The following is a 6,000-nucleotide window of genomic DNA, read 5'->3' as shown; positions in this document are numbered from 1 at the left end:
AATTAACAAATTAGGGTTTCAACACATTTTCCCCAAAAATATCACTACACAGTACAATTAGGGTTTAACTTATTACCCAAAATTTAGCTTCCAATCTCCAAAATTTGCTCGACCCATGCTTCTTGATGTCCCTCTGATGCTCTTCCTGCTCCTATTGTCCCCTAATTTCTAGCTATTTTACTCACCCCAAAACCTAGGGTTTCAGAGGTTGTGAGATGAAGAAAATAGCTAGGCTAGGGTGTTGGGGATGGTAGTGGCAGTGATGGAACTGGTGGTGGTGACGGAAGTGACAGCGGCAGAGAGGGGAGGTGGTGGAGTTGCAGAGCTCTGCAACTGTCGGGTGAAGGAGATGAAGTTTTGGGGCGATGGGTTGTTTGGGTGGATAATAGGATTCGGTGCTAGGGTGTGAAGCGGGAGCATCTGGTTCGATGTTTGGCGAGCTGAGCCGCTGGATATGGAGATGGTAGGTAGATCGGACGGCTAAGAGAGAAGCAGTTTGTAGCGACCGTTGGATGTGGAACACAACGAAGTCAACGGTGCTAGATTAGGTTAGGTGCTGTAGTGTAAGGCGGAATCATCGGGAGTTGATGCACAGGCATAGGAGCGACCGTTGGATTCAACTACCATCTAATCTGAAGGCTTGGAATTTCAGCGCTGTGGTGCTCGGTAGGGACATCAGATTTTGATGATCTATGAAGGAGCGACCGTCGGATGCTTCTGAGAAATGATCTGATGGCTGAGAACGGAGGCGCTTTTGTGTGTAGAAAATGAGGTTGTGCGCACCATTCTTCGCAGCTTCCTTGCGTAATTTCTCCCGGCTTTTCACTACTTTTCTGCTCTTTTCGCTCCGCGACTCATCCGAACTTTATTTATTACCTAAAAATGCAAAATTAATTAATAAAAATATTTATTCTTGAAAACAATGAAAATACAGAATATGGGATAAAATGTAGAATTAATGCATAAAAGATGAGTTAAAATGCCAACAAAAAGGGATAAATATATACAATATTTGGCACTCATCAGAAGCTCCCTCAACAATGGATGTTCCGCCAAAACCGCAAAGGAAGGCTTGCCACGGGGATCTTTCATCACGTTATTCACAAACCCATGAAGGGTGAGAATCTCACCCTGCCATAACACATTGTATTTGGAGGTCGTCGATGGACTTCGTTCTGAGGCAGGAAAGGGAGGTTTTTACCTGGCGCAAGGACACTGGCATCAGGAGCAGCTGACAACAATTCTTTCGGAGCCGCCGACTGACGAAGAAACGGGACTCCTTGGTCAAAACCCATATGCCGAGCAGCCCTTTCAATATTATAAGGAACCGCCTCATAAGATCCCCTGAAGAAAGATGGCACATGTCTAGGTGTACATCTTCGCATGAATATGATTTCTCCAACGCTCATATTCTCTCCAGCTGAAAGCAGAGTCATATTTGGGGCAAAAACGAAAGTGTTCGGCTGAACTATGGATGCATGGACCGGAGCCCAAGGACGAAAGCTAAACGCATACGCATTGTCGAGGAAGTCGATGAGCTTCGAACCAGATTTTGGACGCTTGTTCAACCAGCGGAGTATCCTGGAACCGCCGTAGGAGTCAGGAAATAAAGCCAGCGGCTTAGGGGCGTAATTTTTGAAATGCTCCCACAGCCACGTTTGAAGAAAAGTGATGTGGACATATGCGTCTACTTTCACATGACCATTAAAAGCATACATGTGCGCGGCCAAGTGATCCAGATGGGTGTACAAAGATCCAAGAAACAAGCCTCCGAGGGGGAGGACAACACTTTTTTCCAATTTGATAGCCATCTTGATGATCTCCTGTCTTATCTCCTTCTTGCCAGAGACATCACCAAGAATATCTCTGGATAACCACAGGGCCAAAATGCAGCGACATGGAGCATATCGTTCATCTAATCTGGGTCCGAGTCTTTCGAGAACCATTCAGACACCCACCAGCTGTAAAAGCACCTCGTTTCGTAATCTTTCCGAACAAACCCTGCCGACTTGGCAACGAGAGTGGCACGCATTTCCTCTTCATCATCAGACAAAGTAATGCCAAGGTTCCCTGTTATTGGAAGATTGAGCAGGACGGCTACACTCTCTAAAGAAATAATCATTTCACCCCACCTGCATATGGCTGTATGAGTATCCGGACACCATATGGAGATAAAAGTGACCAACCCACGATATCCTTCCTGATTTGAAGTGTTGCAGAAGCCATGACCGCATTGATGATTTGCGCCCTGGTCAGACTGTCTCTTACACAATCTTGACCAATCATGAACTGCATTCATTCATCAAAAGAACGCAATGTACTCTGACAAGCCCTTAAGTCAATAGGAGAAGCAGGATACTCATTTTTCTAAAGACAAAATCGTATCACGCGCCCTGGTCGAACCGATGGGGCGTCTCCTTCATTTTCTGAACCGCTCAGAAGGATAGCCACATATTTGGGATGGTTTATTTTAACTGTGGCAGACTGTGTAAAGAATTCGACATCCATGTTGGGCTTGGAGTTGCTAACGTTTTTTGACATAGCAGCAGGACTGTTCTCAGGTGACATCCTAACAAAATTTTCTTATACTTCTTTCACTTCCAAAGTAACTACAACGGAGCAAAACGAAAAAAAGTTACTGCCAAAAAAAAAAGGGAGGGGGGGTGCATGAGGACTACTTAATCATCGTCGGAGGATCTATTTTGGTCGCAAGTCATATCACACGTAGCCAAAAGAGTGGAGACTGATATTCGCTTCAACAACCATGTTTTTCCGCGGGAAACGTGCCCCTAGCCAAAACCGTGTCTCGCAGCAGGAAGTATACTCTCGACCAAAGGGAGAGTGTGTCTCACCACGAAAATTGTGCACACGGCCACAAAAGGAAAATGAAGCCCCAAAGCTAGGTTTTCGTGGGAGAAGAACTAATGGCCGCCACCCATTCGTACGCTCCTACTTTGCATAATAATTGGCTTCCTTACTATCAATGTGACGGCTAATATTACTACGATACTGCTAGCAGAGAAGAATCATTCATACAAGAGTATTTCTACGGGTTTATGGAGGATATGCCTACGACTAGGGTTTACACCAACACAGAAAAGCAAACAAAGGAATAAACGTTGAGAAACATACCTAAAATACGCTCGCCTACTTCTGCTGCTGCTCTCTCCGCCGATCCAATCCTTTGCCGCTAGCACCAAGATGTCAAAACAAAGCAAACAATACGAAATTAAGGAAGATAGGTAACGCCTTTTATAGGCATGGTGTTTTGGAGTTCGACTAGAGAAAGTTTTCTCTTTTGGGACACGCACAAATCAAGGCAGTTGGGCCCGCAGTGTTGACATTCCATGGCGCTAATATCCACGGCCAATCCAAGCCAATCCAGCAGCGCCACGGCCAAGCCAAGCCAAGCCAACAGCTCCACGTCCTAAGCCGAGTGAACGGATCCACGCCAAGCCAACACCGATGACTCCACGTTCAAGCCCCGCGCCAAAGGTCCGCGTCCAAGCCAGCATCCATCTCGGACATTCCGCATCCAAGCCAGCGACGCCATCTCCATGATGAGTGCCAAATATTGTATATATTTTCACCTTTTTATTGACATTTAACACATCATTTGTGCACTAACGCTCCATTTTATCTCATATTCTGTGTTTTCGTTGTTTTCAAGAATAAATACTTTTCTCAATTAATTTTGGATTTTTAGGTACTAAATAAAGCCTAGTTAACTAACGGAGCGAAAAGAGCAAAGAAACGGCAAAGACTCCCGCAGAAAGGCAGCGAAGAATGATGTTTGCAAGAGGCGGATCAACTAGAAGTGGGCTTGAAGAGGAAGAATTGTCCTTAAAGAAGATATGGGCTTGGCATACCCAAGGCCCAAAACCCTTACCCAAATCCATTTCCAATATTCATACCCATTTCCATGAGAGTCGTCAAATTGGATCCATCACATCATCCAACGTTCGCCTCATCACCGAGCATCAAATCTTGAAGCTCCTGTCAAACATCATAGTACCTAACTCCAATCTAAGCCGTCAATTTTGATGTATCTCATCATCCAACGGTCGCTCCACATCCATTCCATCGCGTCGTTGGATCACTCCATCACCTTTTCATCCTACGCTTTTCATCATCGATCATCAAATTTTGATACACCCGCTCAACACCCTAGCACCAAATATCTTCTCCCAAAACCATCGACTTCTCCTCTTCTTCCCAAATTTCTCCTTCTTCCCCGACCAACAGACCTGCAACACCATTCTTCCCCTTCTTCTTGAGCTTCACCATCACTACCTTCACCCGACACCACAACAAACTAACCCTAAACCCTAGACTCTCTCTAGCTTAGTTTTAGCTTCTCGTAAAGACGGTACAACCAAGAAAGAGAGAACTAGGGTTTGTAGCAGAGGCGATGTAAGAGACAATTGGAGCAGGAGGAGTAGCAGAGAAGGAAGACAAGACATGGGTCGAGGGGGAGACAACAAAAGCAGAGACGGGTGAGCTTTAATTTTAATTTTCAATGTAAACCCTAATTTGGGAATTTTGGGGGAAACTGTTAAGAACCCTAATTTTGGGTATAAATAGAACATGGTATTGTGTGTGTGTGGGTATGCCCGGATTAGCCGGTGCACCAAGCTGTAGTAATTTATGTTTGTTTTCAGTAGTGTTATTATGTTATAATTCAATAACTAGGGTTTAGATGAAACCTTAGCTTTCTGCTGTGTTATTTATACTAATTGTGTTGCTCTTGAATGCTTAAACTGTTAGGATAGTTTCAATCTTAGTACGTCAATGTTTTGCTTTCACAGTGTATGCCATGTATCCATTGTAGTGCGGATAAAACAGTGTTGATTATGCTGCAGCTCATGCTTTAGAGACTATTGTTAATCCCTTGACAAGTTGTGCTTAATTAGACAGTTAGTGCTCCGGATTGATATTTTAGTTGTGATTGAATCATACATTGGTGAAACACCTTAGGTAAGTAATAGACTTGACACCTCTACCTTATCTGTTAAAAGGACAAGAGTATCATAATCATTTGAATACATAGTATGAGTTAATGGTGGATTCGGCAATCCTAGTACCTTCATTCTCAGTGTTTACTCCCTGTGTTATTTGCATCTTTTACTTTTTATTTATTTTCTGTTGTAATCCTCACCAACACCTTGTCGTATCGACACATTAAAACAACCCCCATTTTGGTTACTCTTTCTTGTTTAGAATCAGTTTAAGTGAGACCATAGTTTCAGCTTTACACCCACCTTGTCCCTGAGGATCGATCTGTGCTTTCCCTGTGTTACATTGTGACACTGTGCACTTGCAGTTAGACATAGTCGTAGGCTTCTTTCAAGTCCTACCAAGTTTTTGGCGCCGCTGCCGGGGACTTGGTTGCTGTGTGATTGAAGCTTTGTGTATCTTGCTTTACTGTCCTGTTCTTGCTGTACATTCCCTTGTCTTGTTGTTTCTTGCATCTTATTTGCATTATATCATATTGCAGTCTTCACTGCATCATTTTCTTGCATCTATTCATCCCATGCTTCTATTGCATTCTGGTAGCATATTCTTTGTTGTTTACAAAAAAGCATTTCATTTCATTTAGCATAACTTGTAAATACATTTGCATCATTCCTGCATAACCTGCTGTTTCTTTCACCTTCATCTCACTTGCTCCATCTCACTCCTGTCACTGCTTGCATCTTCTTTATCCTTGCTATATTGTTAACTGCATAACTGTCTATACTTGCATCTTCTTTTGTTGTTGCATTTTGCTCTACTTGCATCATGTTACATCTTGCATCCCCTTCATTACATACTCTTCATCTGTCATTTGCACTGTCAACTTGTTCTTGCACTGTTTTCACTCCATCTTAGCAGTGCATCTCCATTCTTAACTCTTAAGCTGATCTTGGTCCTTCTTTTCTGCTGTTGGGCCAAAGACCATGACCTGTTGCTGCTGTGGGCTGTGAGCTAGCTTACTGCCACTGAAGAGGTGATCCTGCT

The sequence above is a fragment of the Papaver somniferum genome, chromosome 11 (genome assembly GCF_003573695.1).
Source record: "Papaver somniferum cultivar HN1 chromosome 11, ASM357369v1, whole genome shotgun sequence".
In the NCBI taxonomy this organism is placed as follows: Eukaryota; Viridiplantae; Streptophyta; class Magnoliopsida; order Ranunculales; family Papaveraceae; genus Papaver; species Papaver somniferum.
Note: the sequence above shows the minus strand (reverse complement) of the source record.